This window comes from Polyodon spathula, chromosome 23 (assembly GCF_017654505.1).
Source record: "Polyodon spathula isolate WHYD16114869_AA chromosome 23, ASM1765450v1, whole genome shotgun sequence".
In the NCBI taxonomy this organism is placed as follows: domain Eukaryota; kingdom Metazoa; phylum Chordata; class Actinopteri; order Acipenseriformes; family Polyodontidae; genus Polyodon; species Polyodon spathula.
Window position 1 is genome coordinate 25,085,956 of NC_054556.1, and position 16,571 is coordinate 25,102,526.

A 16,571-nucleotide genomic window follows, 5' to 3' on the forward strand; every position below is an offset into this window, starting at 1 on the left:
GGGAAGCAGGGAGCAGCAATCCCCAATGCAGCCACCAAGTGGCAGTGTCGACATACAGACAGTAATCCAAAAACAACATTGACCAGGTGCAAAGTTTTCACTGTTATTTTCTAGAAAGAAAGAAAAACATTTATATTACAAAACCAGTACCGTAAGAAAGAACCCCTACATTCACACTGATTGAAGATGTATTTACTTATGAAAGCAGTCTTTTTTGCATGAATGCAATTCACCACAGAGCATTCTTGGATCGAGTTTGTTTTGTCAACAGAGAAATTAGTCTTGCAGTGTTTATCTTCAGGGCTGGTATATTTTCAGTGTTGATGGTTTTGAAACATGCAATCTACCAGGAATAATTACATGAATAGGGTCCAAAATCTCTAAATAGACATATATAATACACAAAGGTGTCTCTTTTCAAGCTACTGTTGCACATAAGACTATAGAACTTGTGATGTCCCTTTACTGAGGTTTTTAGAGGACCCACTAAAGAGACCCTAATTAAGTCATCATTCATTGAGTTGAGATGATGACTCTTTTAAAAAGCCTGAATAAATAAAATAAACTAAGTTATTTCTTGTAAAACTAACCACGTTACTACTCTCAAGGGGATTGTGTTAAAAAATATATTCTCTGGTAACCTGTGTGAGATCCTCAGCAGAAACTGGGAGTCATTTCAGAGGCTGTGCCCATCAAGGAGAAATAAGATAGAACATGAAGTATTTTTTTTACGAGCCGAAACGATAGTAATATCTCCTTCTGTACATCATTGTAGTTGGAAGCTACAGTATTTTTGGTAGCAATTCAGATTACACAGCATACACAACTGTGCAAATTATTTCTGCTTATACTGTATTGAAGAAATGGTTTATTTGAATAAATTATATATGGTACCATATTAGGTTTAGAAAGCTCCCAGGTCACATACCTTACTTTCAGGTCACCTGCACTTCCAAGGCCATTTTACTACAGCAATGAGAAAGCTTCAGGGTCAAAGCCTGTCACTGGGTGCAAAGTGTGTCTAGCGCAATGAAGACATCAAACAAGGGTCACAGCATGGTTCTAGGACAGCCACGTGGATCGACAAGGGCGATGGAGCGCTCAGCGGTGCTACCTCCATCTCGAAAAAGCTTTACAGATGGAAATAAAAGAAATGTACATTTTTACAAGGGCACACAACACTGAATGGCATCTGTCAATTCGTTTCTGAAAGTTTTTCCACAGCAGCACCCCAGATTAACTGACTTGTGATCATGCATATAATTGCTGTAGTGTCTGAATCTAACAGGACGGGATGTCTTGCACTAACCTTGTCCTAATTACTCTCTGCAGTGCCTGCTACTGTCTGCCTCTGCCCTATATTTGCTGTGTTTCTGTGGAGATGGATGGCTCCTCGTTTTAGTCAATCTCCAAAGATTTAAAGAAAAAAAAGAAAAACACGAAATATAAGTTATTTAACAAAATCAGCAGCTCAGCACTGAGGACACAGGGGGAAAGGAGAACTTTCTACACTTTCATTCCCTTAGGTAGTGTTATTCTACTCAAGTTAAAGATTGAATAGTGTTCCTGTGCTCATTATAGCCAGTACTATAGGACAGTACTGGAGAGCTGAGAATGGATAGATTAGACATACTCATTATTAAGGTGAAGGTAATGACAGTGCTAGAGAGCTGAGAATGGAGAGATTTGGTTCACAGTCACATTGCTGGAGAGCTGAGAATGCAGTGTTTAGAAAAATGCTTATTATCAGGGTACAGGGTATTGACGGTGCTGGAGAGATGAGAATGGGGTGTTTACACTAGGGCACACTGTTACACTGCTGTGTGACAGTGGTGGAGAGCTGGGAATAGAATATTCCGACTTGTTTTTCAAATACTCAAGCTTTATTTGGAATTCATACAGGCACTCGACAGCTTTAAAAAAGTAATGCGTGATTCATTCATAAATGATTGACAGCAGGACAAATATTTCACCATATGCAGAACGTGTGATAATGGAGACTCTCATAAATACCCATCATATCATTTCATATGTCAAGCCTTGTGCAGACTTGTCTGTGTGAAAGCTAGGCTAGAGACAGGGGCTCGGAGATCTCTGAATATTTCAAAGCATTCTGGAGGTGTTTGATAACTAGAGGATGCACAGTGATTCTGAATAAGTAACCCACACATGACTAAACAGTGCATCTCTCCTCTCTAATGCAATACAGTCCCATACTTAAAGTGTTACAGAACAGCCTGCAGTGTGAATAAGAAACACATTATTTTACCTTTGTTGTATCCCGCGCTGTCCACATTGCACAGCATATTTTTTTTTTTTTTAACTTAATCCCAATGGTTTTTTATTCACACATAAATCACACGAGGAATACATTTCTCAGTATTCCCCAGGAGAAAGGTTCTCTTAAACATGTCAGTGTATACAAATCCTGTTCCTTCCTAAAATGATTCTGGTTTTCTATTCCCACAATACCCCACTCATTGCAATCAGAGATTGTGATCTGGATAAAAGACAATCACCGGGAAAAGTTGAGAAATGCATTCCCCAGGTGATTTGTGACGTGTATCGTTGTGATACAGACAGTCCAGAATCCAGCAAAGGTCTGCATTCTTTGTATATAAAAAATACTGACTACTGCATTAGACTACACTTTCCTAAGCCTTTACCAGGTTATACTGCAAGAACATGAAAGTAATCATGCTAGATTCACTATGCATTTGCCATTTCAAGCATGAAGCAAAATGCTAATTTCAGAGCTCCTTAATGATTTGGAAACCCAGTATCTACAATCTAAAACAATGCATGCTGATTCAAATAGGTCCATTTCCCATCTGGATTTAAAAACTTTCACGGTGCTTAATGCTGCAAGGCAGTGAATGACATATCTTAATAACTAAAGCTCTTTCACTCTCCATGTTGCACGGTCAGAACCGTGGCACAGTCAACATCCATCAAGTGAAAGGCAGGAGCGCAAGTAGCAATCAGCTTAGATAATAAAAGGCAAGAGACCCCAGCTTTGTATACCAAGAGCACATCTTAAAGTGTGCCCTATAGTGCCCTAGCAGCAGCTAAATGAATAGCATGTCTCAAACTGAGCCCCGTTTACCACTTGATTTACTTTTCATTCCAGTCCAACAGTGTGTTTCCTGTATTCTTCATTCCGTGAACTCAATTTCCTACAGACTCCCTCACTCACTGTAACCTTGACCTACATAAGGACACTCTCTCACTCTCTCTCTCCCTCCCTCTGTAAGATAGAAAGTTGACAAGCATTATGTGACATTTCTCAGTGTCTGAAGCACTTTGTATTCAGCTGTAGTGTGTTGATATTTTGAAGCTACATTAAATCTATATATTTGTAATGTCACCTAACATACATATGGTGTTTGGAATGATTCAGGGTGGTGCGTACAGCAATTACTCCAATAAGTGCTAGTTACCTCTTTAGTGTCTTTAGAGAAGTAAAAAAACAGCGCCACCTAGTGAACAGTTACTTTGTGTTTGCTGGTAATACACTGCTGTTCCCTAGATGGCACTAGTGCTTACTAATTTAAATACACTTTTTTAAATTAACCCTAAAGCTGTGCTGTTCCTTGTTGCTCCTTTTTGTTTGTTTGTTCTTGGATTGATTTGTGAGTTAAAGTGCTGACAATATTGCATGTTTTTTTGTTTTTTTTTCTAGGCTGACTAAAGTGTAAGAAGCCTGTCATTTGGTCCCAATCATATTTGCGCTGTTTCCCCTGATATACTGCAAGTTTCTCTTTAAACAGATAATTCATTGTTTAATAATCAAACCCCTCTGCCTTCTTCCCTTCCCTCTCCTCTCTGTTCAGCATCATCTAGAGCCTAGCAGACAACAGTGAGGAGGGGAGAGGGATAGCCAAGGAGTGAAGATGGGGCGAGGGACTGAAAGGGAATACATTTGTATGCTTCCCTGTTTTGAAGTTGATTCATGCTTTGTGCTTGTGAAGTTCAAACTGTGTGTGCATGGTCAAGATTTTTACTGGAGCAAAACCCTAGAGAAATAAAGCAGTGTGCAGTGGAACGTGACTTTAACCCATACAAGGTTATATAAAGATATGCTATTGCTAAATACATATGCAATCAGTTGATTGTTACCCTTTTTTTATGGATTTGCACACTTCTTTTATATTTTTGAATATCCCCCGGTTACACAAATGTGGTTTCCTGTGCACTTGGAAAAAATATCCCAAATGAAGGGCGCTGTATTATTTGGAGACTTGGAACTAGATTTATACACTGGCCCAAATATCCATCTTCTCTGCACTAGTTAGGATGCACTGGTTTTTGTAAGCTGGCATGCCTTCAAACAGTAATGAGACTCTTGTGCTGTTCCTGGCTTCCCTTGGCAGAGTGCCGTGAGGGGGGGGGGGGTGCATTTTTACTACTGTACTGCCATAAACTGACCAATGCAAATATTATTTAAAAATGATTTATAATTATAACCTGCCGATAAATACTCCTGAAAGGCAATTCCCAGTAGGAGTACCTGCACAGACCTAGCGTGATCCACTTTAAATAATAGGAAACTTCCTGCACTTTTCTATGTCTGAAGTGCACTATATTTTACTGGGGCCACTTTGCATGGCTGCAACCAGAAATGAAAACTGTGCCCATTATCATATAATTGGAATTTCGGCAGTGAATTGTAATTACCTGTAATTACATATTCCAAGACCTAGTATGTAATTTTGGATTTCATGTACTGTATATTTCCATTTACAATACTCCCATGTGTGTTAAACTGATATATTAAGAAACAGGCAAAGGCTGCACTTTTATTTAAAATTTGGTGTACAGAAATCTCCTGTATCTTTTTCATAGTTATTATTATGAAGCTCAAACAACAGCAACCAATTTACACACCAATGCAAACTGAATGATGGCCAGCTACAATACTAACATGCTGATAAATGTTTTCAACATGGAACTGCAAATTACAGAGCGTATCTAACCAACATTGGTATATAAGTCCCTCCTTTAATAACTGTCAAGTGGTCTCATACTCTTTACATCAAATTAAGGTGTGTCCTGCAAACAAAAACAAAAAAGCTATTTCATTCTCTTCAGATAATCCAGATAATGCAATTTTCTAAAACCTGCAATGTTAGTGGGTAACCAAGTTTATCCACTACATCTGCTTTCATTTTTCTCAAACATATTTTGATAGTAATATAAAAAATTGGTGGACATCAAAGTTTGTTTGTTTTATCCAGGACCCCGTCAGCTCTAGAAAAGATCATAACTATTAATAACTTTTCTCCAAATTGCAGGGCCCGCAAATCGACTCAAATAATTTTCATATGTGAAAGTGGGTCAGGTGCTCTCTGCACAGCCCTGGCAATGCCCCAACCCCCCCCCCCCCCCCCCCCTCCCCCAAGAGAGGTTTGTCAATGGGATGGCAGTTGCCAAGGCAACCGGATACATGTCTTGATGAGCCTCTTATACAACAGGCCTGCGTCTCCGAGACAGGAGCTGTGATCCCGACCCGGAAAAGATTGGCAGACTCTTAGAAGAGCCAGCCTCGGTCCCAATGCCTCATTACAGCATACCCAACATCTTTTGGGATTGATACAGAAGCCAAACCAATAGTAAGCCACACTATATAACAGCTTCTGCATGTCTCCAGTCACGGCCTTTGCTGTCCATCTTTCTGACTCATAAATAGTCTTCACAGGACTGTAATGCTGGGGTGCTGGCTGCCTCAATGGGAGGGGATGGCTGACTTTATCGAGAGATAGCTATTACAGTATATTGGACTGCTAAATGAACACAGACAACTAATGAATAGGCATGATATGCTTTTCCCCCGCGTGCAGCTAAAAGCTCTTTGAATTGGATATTTAGTAGGCCATTAGCAATGCTCTCTTTTAACCACCAGCCTTTAAGGGGTGTGCTACGCCTCATTTAAGAGAAATATATATTTTTGTATTACTATTTAAAAAAAACCTAAATGAAAACTGAATTAAAGCAGTGCATTCCTAAGGGAGCTCCGGTCTGAACTAACCCAGCAAGCTCCCTGGCACAGATCCTGTTCCACTCCCAGCTTCAAAGAAAAGTTTGAGCGTTCCTCAAAGCCTTTCTCATCTCCTCTCCCCCCCCCCCCCCCCCCCCAAATATCTGTATAAACAGGCCCTGTAGTCCAAGCCAGCCCCAATTCCCATTTATATTTAAACAGTGTACAGTAAATTTCCAATCTTAAGAAGTAACAGTAACGAAGCAGCAGAAAAAATGCTACAATTTAATATGAAATTTGATGTGGAGTTGTCATGGCAGCAGCGTGAACATGCTGTGTACATTTTTGGACAGATAGACGGCTTTACTCTCAATGTTGATGCACCCACAAAAAATACTGCAAATACTGTTACCCTGCATGGGTCAAGGGCAATACTTTAACCTGTAGCTAGGTATCCTAGACTGCTGAGGCAGTACACAACCACAGTGATAATACTGCAACAGCAATGATGTTCACAATAGGCTCACTCCTCTCACTAACTGGTTCCTGATTTGTAAGCGCATTGAGTAGGAAGAATCGTTAGTATTAATGCTTTACAGCTCCTTCCTAGCCAGCAGACAAGAGTTCAAGATTCTGAGCAAACCCTCCAATGGTGGAAGGGAAAGGGAGGGAGGTTTCTATCAGGGAGAGTGACGCCACACTGCCCCCTGGCTGTTCGGCAGTCTTACTGCGGCTAACGCACAGAGATGGCGGGCGAGCAGAACTGATTGGACGGCTGGCAGCGGAGCTATAAAAGTCCCAGTGCCCTGGCCCGCAGCTTTGAAATAATTAATAGTACAGGGATACTGAGACAACGAGTGGAGCTGAACACTCAAGAGTACTTCAAATCATAGATGGACACAAACTAAATTATGCCACTCTTATGAAAGTTTACCACTGTGTTTTTATTTTTACTTTAGCTTATGTGTTTTTTTCTATGCTCTACTACACGTTTCTTAGCCTTTTCCGTGGAATACAGAGTGCCAAGGTGCCACAGCATAATCCCACAAAAGCACACTTCTGATTGGTCCACTTTGGAAAAAACAGGAACAACAATATCCATGCCAGGTTTCTTTACACAAAGAGACACCGTTTCTGTAGACACTGGTGTTCACACATAACCCCTGAACAGCCAAATAAGAAGAACAGCACATTGTAATGGTATTGGAGTGTAACAACACTTAGCAGGCCTATGTTCTGCACTTTCAATGCAAGTAAATGTGCACGACAGATATCAGTGGTGCCTCCAGGTCAAGCAAAATGACAACAGCAGCTGGAGGGACAAGCTGGAAAGAACAGGAGCACTGATAACAGATTAGCAGCATGTTTTGGTTCATACCCTTGTGTCAGTGGCATCCTGTGCTTGTACAGTAGCAATGGCTAATACCATTGCCCTTGGATAAATAACCACTGCATTGTCTTTGTAGTGCTATTGCAATGGCACTGTATGTCACTTGCTTTGTATTTGAAGCTTGATTCAATAGTAACTGCGCTGAACCAACTCAACTACAGGCTCTTAATGAGTCACTGAATTAGAATTAAACAGTCACATATATTATATGAAGGGAAAAGGTTAACACAATAATGAAATTCAACACTAGGGTTTCTATACAATGGAATAACCAGAGAACGTAATTATGCTGTAAACTGAAAAGTCAGGTTTTTCAAGTAGGATAATAATGCCTAAACTGCTTAGAAATGCTCCTCTCCCTGGCTTCAATTCCCATGAGACCCCCTTCCCCCACCCACACTTTATCACAACCCACTGCACATGGATTCAGAGACCTAAATGACTTAGTTATTTTTTTAATGACTTCTTAATCTATTTTTAATGTTGTTTTCCAAGTGTTTTTTTCCACAGGAAAGGAAAAGGATTAAATATTGCTGGAAAAGAATAGGGAGTTACTGACTACTGGAGATTAAAGCCATCTGTCTGTTTACATACAATGCATTGGTAACACATTCACGCCACATCATAGGCACTAAAACAGTCCATTCTCAGGTCTCCTGCACTGTCACCCTGCACCCCAGCAATGAGTGCTAATCTAAACAGTCTATTCTCAGCTCTCCTGCACTGTCACCCTGCACCCCAGCAATGAGCGCTAATCTAAACAGTCCATTCTCAGGTCTCCTGCACTGTCACCCTGCACCCCAGCAATGAGTGCTAATCTAAACAGTCTATTCTCAGCTCTCCTGCACTGTCACCCTGCACCCCAGCAATGAGCGTTAATCTAAACAGTCTATTCTCAGCTCTCCTGCACTGTCACCCTGCACCCCAGCAATGAGCGCTAATCCAAACAGTCTATTCTCAGCTCTCCTGCACTGTCACCCTGCACCCCAGCAATGAGCGCTAATCTAAACAGTCTATTCTCAGCTCTCCTGCACTGTCACCCTGCACCCCAGCAATGAGCGCTAATCTAAACAGTCTATTATCAGCTCTCCTGCACCGTCACCCTGCACCCCAGCAATGAGTGCTAATCTAAACAGTCCATTCTCAGCTCTTCAGCACTGTCTCCCATAACTTTAAATGATCACACTCCATTCTCTCCAGTACCTTAATAAGCAGGTCAATACTTGCCCCTACATACCTACTCCTTATAAAGGTTTCCCATAGTAAAATCATATCAAAGTGTAATACAGCATAGTGAAAGCATTCTAAAGCAAAATCGCATTTAAGCATTGTAAAACCAAGGCAGGCATAGAAAAGCACAATAAAACCATGGTAACCTATAGTATAGCTATGGGAAAGCTGCACAATTTCATGCACATTTACAGTGGTAACCTTTTGGAAGAGGCATAGCTGCACATCCCTGCTGCATTCACAAAGAAACACAACATATAAAAAATGATCTGTGCAGGAACCAGAGGCGCAGTGAAAAACTCACATTGACAGCACATGTTGTGGTGAGGAGTTGTTGAAGAGATCTCCAAGTTCCTTGTTCTGCAAAATATAAAGAAAGAAAGAAAGCATATGAAAATAATTATCTGCGCACCAATATTATCATACAGCAAAAGCCATTGCAAGTCTGTTTTTGTAACCTGTCCAAGGTTTGACGTTCATAACATCTGTTTGGAGCTTGTTCTCTTTATAAAACAGTCTATATCCTTTCATGCATAAAATATTGGAAAGTTGTTTTGGACCCATAATAAACATATTTTTAATTAAGCTGTTTATTTTTTCCATATGGGGAAAAAATTGCATCCTCAAGTGAGATCCTCATGCATTTGCATCTTCTATATGTCCCGATATAATGACTAGAAGATATATATATTTTTTTATACATCCCAATATGAGGTCAGGATACAAGAAAGGGTTAAACAAAGTGTGAACAGTACCCATTATCTGTTGATCTCTTTCATTCAAGAGATAAGATAGCATGCAGCTGTTTAACATTGTGCTGTTTAACTTTGAAAGTCTTGACTCATTTTACCCTTGAGGTTTTTAACACAGACGTGTCTGTCTTAAACAGCACAGGCCACCATAGTGTATAATAAATAAGACCTAATTATACAAGCTAATGTAAGAATTTCCTTGGAGGGAGTCCAGGTTTAAGTATATATTATACAGTTCAGCATGTCTGCTGGACCAGGAAGACACACCTTACCGGTACACTACAGATCATTTTGCCTTGATTCCAGCAGGCTTTGAATGGCAGCTTTCACAAAAAATTCAAATTTAGAAAACACCATGTGCTAAACGGAAGAGTGAATTGTTCAAGGTTAATGGAGCGCCAATTAGACTGTGTTTTTTGATGAGTAAACTGGACTCTCCTGAGATAGCATTACTATCATATTGCACACTTGCCAGCTTATTACTCTGGAAACTGATGATGTATAATCCAGTATCCTGGAAAATAACTGTTCACAAAGGAGAAGAATTTAAAAAACAGAGAAACTGGGATCAGCCACGGCACATGGCTACATTTGTACAATCATTTAGAAATGTACCATGCTTCCTCAATACTATATTCTTAACAGTGATTGGTTGATGTGACATGATATATAACTGCCTGTTTCTCTATGTTTTACCATGTTTATTACACTTTGGTATACTTTTACCATGGCATATGGCAATATTTATATAAGGAAATGGGTAATACATTTTCACCTCTGGAATCCTGGTGGACAGACGCACCATGAAGTTTAGTTCAATTGGCACCTTTGCATTCAGCCAGAAAGAAAGGTCAAGGAGACTGAACAGCTCTTTAAGTGACACGGTGCAGGGCCCTCTAAGTCAGGCCTAAGGCATGCTCACATTGACATATAATCGTTTACCTCTAACAAAGCTCTTCATATTGGTAGAGCAAATGCTTTATTTCATTTTATGGAAAAATAAAAACCCCAAAAAACTTTGCACAAAAACCTTTGTGTTTTGTAGGGGTAATGTAGCTTGGGCACAAAGAGCTGCTTCTGGTTTTGCTAATACAACCTATTTTTAGTGAGGGTCTGTAGGGAAAATTAACAGTTTTAGGTAAGAGACTTTCACTTCCAGTATTTCTTATTCAAAACAATCTAATGTGTGTGCAGCGAACCCCTGAGTGTCTAAATTGGACAGCAGCGTTTTTCATCTCCTTGAAGAGCTGGCCAGTGATCCTGTTTTTATTGATCGATCAATATTTATAGGAGCTACTTTAGTTCACTCTACTAATTACTTCCAGTCCTATTAAAGGCATGGTAACTAAGGTTTTAAAACCCATTTACCAAACTCTGATTCCAGCGCCCTTCACCTAATGTTTATCTCGACTTCTTGTTTTTAAAACGTTTTTAATCTTACAGCCCTCCCCTCCGCGTTGGTCCGCAGATATAAGTGTCCTCCAATTTACCCTTTCTGGACACGTCCCTCTGCAGTCACACAGCATGTGTGAAAGTGTGTGAAAGTGTCCCTGCAGTGCTTACAAGAAACACATTACTTTAGCTTTGCTGAGTTCCATGTAGTCCACATCACAGCAGTTATTCTTTTTTGTTTGAAGATTTCTTTTCACACATCCTAGGTATATCAGCTAGGGATTACTTTTGTTCAAATATTGCAGTGTATCCAGTTCATGCTCCGTCTTGCAACAATGTTGGTGCTCTGACAGAAACTGACGAACGCTATGGAGTAAATGATGAGAAATGCATTTCCCAGCTGATAAACCAACCATGATAAGAATAAGGGGAACATTGAGAATTAAAGCCCTTTTCAATTTAGAGAATCATCATCCCAAGCAATGACATGTCTATGGACATAAGACAAAAGACTGGCAAATATCTTACAACTGGCCTTTTTCATGCATTATTAATAAAAAAATAAATAAACAAACAAAAAAAAGGGTACTGATTTATTTCAATGCGCTCACATCGCCTTGTAGAAACAATGTATCAGGCGTAGCATTTCCACAGTTATTGACAGTAAAGCTGGTCAGTTATTCATGCATTGATCTTCAGTACTGCCTATTAATGTGTTCCTTGATTTAGTGCATTTAGACTCTGTTAACAGAAGGCCCTGCTGAGATGAAACATTGCATTCACAGCGCTGTCCTGTTTTGGCAGCAGTGGGGATTACATTTATATAATCACTTAAAAAAAAGCTATTATGAGAATTACAAACACCCAGGAAAGAAGTTGTGGCTTGCTTGGCTCTAAGCACTGAACAGTGAAAATCAACTAGCACAGTAATATACATGGCTGAGAATGGCAATAGATTTTTAACTGAAGAAATTTAGATGACTGAAATGCAACTCGTTTTCAGCGGTGAAGAAACTCAGCCAGAATGATGGAAATAGATAACAGCATAACCAGTAATGAAACCATAGCTTGGACCTGCTACTGTGGCTTGAATTCTGCACACGAGAACGAGAATTCTACCACCAAACTAATGGAGCAGCTCTTCCAATTGAGGCCAGCAGAGCTCTTAATTCTCACCGGACTCTCCACAAAGTATAAAAATAAATACAGCTCACAAAAGACAAAATGAGGCTATCTTCCTCTGTCCTACATGTTGCATCTGTATAACTGTATCACGGCTGTGCCCTAATTTATAACAGACGCGCTCTAGTTTCAGAGAAGAAGCAGTAAGTATATAAGTAAATAAGTTTATTTATTTATATCATGCCTTTCATACAACATCATCTCAAAGCGCTTTACAAGTCAATCAAAACAAGCAATAAAAATAATTTAAATAATCTTGATTTAAAATATTAAGTGACTCTGCATCGCTAATGTCAGATGGAAGTTTATTCCATTATCTGGGAGCATTGTAACTAAAGGCTATCTCTCCTTTCCTTTTTGTCTTAATCTTTGGGAGGGACAGAAGACCAGAATCAGCCAACCTTAAAGCACGTCTCGGTACATGCAGGGACAAAATCTCTTTTAGATAATCCGGTCCCAGTAGTGTTTTGTAAGTCAAAAGTAGGATCTTATAATCAACTTTCTATCTTACTGGAAGCCAGTGTAGAGAAGCAAGCACGGGAGTTACGTGGTCTCTTTTCTTTTTTTTTTTTTTAATAAGCACCCGCATTGCTGTATTTTGAACAAGCTGTAACCATGAAAAGGCATGGTCTGGTGACCCAGCAAAAAGAGCACTGCAGTAATCTTCTAGATGAGACAAAAGCATGAATTAGAATCTCAGAATCTGGCAATGAAAGACAAGTCTTAGCAATATTTCGCAGATGATAAAAAGACACTTTGGTGACAGATATGAGCCTCAAAACATACATCAGAATCAAATATAAACCCCACATTTCTGGCATCTGATTTTGAATTAAAATTACTCAACTCTCTTTTTGGAGATTTGGTCAATTCCAGATGTTGCTGTCTGAGAACTTAAAATCAAAACTTCTGTCTCATCTGAGTTTAACTGCAAAAACTCTTCAGACATCCAGATGTTTACATCATTGAGACTCAATTAATCCACGAAGAAGCCCCAGGTTTCACAGAAATATAAAGCTGTGTGTCATCAGCATAGCTGTGAAAATGTTTACGAAATATCTCCCCCAGTGGTAGAATGTATAAAGAGAATAATATGGGACCAAGAATGGAACCCAGGTAATTGTAGATAATCCTGATGCTGAATCTCCCAAGGAAACAAAACCCTGTCTATTAGTAAGATATGATTTAAAGCAGTTTAGTACAGTTCCAGACAACTCTACCCAGTTTTTAAGGCAATCCATTAAAATGGTATGATCAACAGTATCAAATGCTGCAGGTGAAAGAAAACAACAGAGCAAGTACTGGGGCCTGTTCAAGTTATTTATGGCACAGTGTGTGAGGATCTGTAATATTGATCATGATTACTGTAGCTGTACAGCACAGCCCTGATCTTTCCCCTGTCATTATCAATCCAGAGCACCAAATTCTTCACCAACACAGGGAAGCAATTCCATTCCATGTTATTTCAATGGCTGGAAAGCCCAGATCATGAAGCTAATATCGCACACAGACTATTTCATAATAAAATGGTTTCCATTACTGGATGCTAACTCTGGGATCAGTTTCCTAAATATCCCAACATTAATCACAATCAATGAAAACAGAGACGCAACACCATGTCCATAGATCATAGATCACATTTCCATTTTGTATTATTATTATTATTATTATTATTATTATTATTATTATTATTATTATTAATGAGCAACAAGAAGAACAAAGGAATCCCAAATAATCTGAAACAACAAAATAAAGCAGTTATTTAATATTACATACTTCTACTGATTTTAATTACAATAATACACTTCACATGTGTGGTTGAGATGGTACCTTCCAGTCTGAAGTTAGCAATGGAGCGTGCTAAGGGGGAAGTGACTAATGAAGCTCATTGAAAAGTTGATGGTTATGCGGCAGGATGCAAACAGGACACAGATGAAAAAGCAGAAATGCATGACAACGCGTCGCCTTCTGAAAGCACTGCTCCTAGCCGAGATTCCTCATATCCTAGCTTGTGATTGTGGGTCTACTTTGTCATTGCTTTTAAGAGAAACTGTAGTCTTTTTATTTTCCACTTGTTATAAGTAGGTTCCAAACAGGTAAATGGGTTCTAAACTTTGCACTGTAACTCATAGAGTTTAGTTACAAAGATAACTAGACAATCTAATTACTTTTGTTCCCCAAGGAAACACGGTTGGAGCACTGGTTGCATGGCATCAATTCAATTTCTTAATTCCTTATCCCATTCATTTTATATGCACAATAAGAAAGCCATTAGGTTGTCTGGCTGTTTGTGTAATGTACACTCTTATTTATTATATAGTTGGCATGAATTGTTTTAGCAAATCCCCTTTAGCAAGTTTCCCACAGTAAAAACATATACATATATTAAATCCTCTTTATACAAAAGCAACAAACGACATAAAAACCTTAATAAATCTGGCTTGATGTGTATTTCAGATAGTCCTTTGATTGGTCAGTTGTGTAACCTACAGGTTTGGCTGTATTATATAGACTCCCGGGCACTAAACCCCACAGCTGCAAAAGAACACTGGATTACCGAGTGAGAAATGTATTCAACATCTGGTATAAGCAGTCCAGATGCACAAAGCATCTTTCATTTTTTATAAAAAGATTAAAACATCCTCTAAGGCAATAGCCTGATATCCTGCGAGCAGAATCTGTGTCGACTTGGAAAAACAGCTGGCAGAGGCAGCAGAGACGCCAGCAGGAGAGCCCTGCTAATGGGGCACAGATTCCAATGCCTGCCTCGGACATGGTGGAGGGGCACAAACCCGGCCCTGCAACCACTAAATACCACAAAATACATGCTTGATTATTGCTGTGGGAGAGGGAAAGGGCTCGACGGGACTACGATAACTTTCCATATAGATCTGCCCACTTCTCCTGGGAAATGGTGCTACACCGTGTAGAACAATACGTGAGGAAGATAGGTGAACTGGATGGATGCAGTGCTCAGGAAATATACAGTCCGAACACACAGGAGTATCCAATCTCGGTTCTGGAGGGCCATGGCTGACTTGGTCTTAACATTGATGGCCGTGTGATGCCCAAAGAGGCACCATGCTATGTGCTAAATGAAATTGTTCTGCTCAATCCTGAATTTAACTATGTTCCAGTAATACTCTAATACCCTAAGCAGGCAGAATATGTCGTAGTAAATCAATATTGCTCTGGAAAGACCTGTCTGTGACACAGCTACGTTATTACACAGCCGCTTGGCTCCCGCTCGACTCCCGCTCACTGGACATTTTGTTCAGAGAACACCAGGACAGGACAAGAGACAGTCTTTTCGCAAATCAGGTCCAGCAGACCTCGTCTAATCACCGCCTACAGCTCAATCCAAGGTTCACCTTCCAACACACCTGAACAGAAAGAAAAGCTTCTGTCCTAACCGGCAGAAAGAAAAGCTGCTACCCTAACTGAATGAAAAAGATTTCCAGCTAACGATGATGCAGATTTAAACAATATTCCTCCTTACCCTTTTACAGTATCTGCCTTCTAAATGAGCTTTACTATCAAAACAGGGTTGATCTGTTTGCCTTGAAAATCCTTCCAGTATCTGCCTGTCCTGGGACTACTTCCTTGAAAGTCAGTAGCTTCCTGAGTCACCTATTCTCAATATTCAGCAACATTGAGGACACTCAATCCACCAGTAAGGAAGGCCGAATAACCATTGGGTGAGTGGGTTGTTGAAATAACCACAGCACCTCATGTACGCTCATTAATTCCGACTCTTTGGAATTCTCTCCCAGCTTTGGGGCGTGATGCTCCCACTGTTGCTCGCTTTAAATCAACTCTCAAGACCCACCTGTTCTCTTTTGCTTACATTTTATTGTCATGGTGGCCTTTCAAACTGGCAATCGATTGTTAATCAATCATAGTCAAACTAAAGTGTAGGGAGAAAGTGAGGAATGTATCCTGAATTCCATTCAATAGGGAATGTATTAGTAAAGTGTATAATAATTCCATTTGAATTATGATATTTAACCAGACCATGTGTCCGCTATAACTACAGCTTCCACAGTCCTTTGCTACTGAATAAGTAAGTCCCCAGGTGACCTTTTCCTGGGGTCTGATTGGAGGTGGAGATCCTATGTATTTGGATAGGGCAATTTGCGATCTGTTTTGAGAAGAACTTTGCAGTGGAGATTGCAGGTGCTGGAGTCAATGCCATTTCCAGTAAGCACAGCCCTAAACGTTGCTAGTAATATCAATGCTTTTACAGATTAGGTTTTAGACAAGAGAGTTAAAGCCTTCGATCAAGCAATGTGCATCAGCTAGGCAAAAAGTTCAAATGTACCGGCAGTTTAGTGGGAATAGCTATCACTTGCAGAAACTATGGGCCAAAGGCAATGTTGTTAATGTAAGTGGTACTACACTGGAATTGGCTATTCCTTACACAAACCAGTCCCCAGGCTACAATGTTGCACGGCAATGGTAATTCAACACTAAGGAATGAACAGAGCTAGAACATTACTTCTGCACTACATATCCAAAGCATCCCGTAAGAGTGAGTAACACACAGCCAATCGGCTGGCAACCCTTTGGCCAACAGGCAGCATTCTCCTTGTTATATTGGATTAGCCATACAAGGGGAGGGTAAAGTTACATGATGCAAATGTGACTC

General features: G+C 39.9%; 1 protein-coding gene across 5 annotated transcripts in view; it reads right to left on the minus strand.

Annotated features, from left to right (window-relative positions):
* The window catches only part of LOC121298177 (disks large-associated protein 4-like), a 97,211-nt gene that overhangs the window by 36,018 nt on the left and 44,622 nt on the right, over positions 1–16,571 (minus strand). For 4 of the 5 annotated variants that reach the window (XM_041225101.1, XM_041225103.1, XM_041225104.1 and 1 more), the window contains exon 3: positions 8,902–8,957. The gene's annotated coding sequence lies outside the window, so the exon portion shown is untranslated. Of the gene's footprint in view, positions 1–928; positions 1,131–8,901; positions 8,958–16,571 lie in introns of all 5 variants that reach the window. The other variant, XM_041225102.1, reaches the window with a different exon arrangement.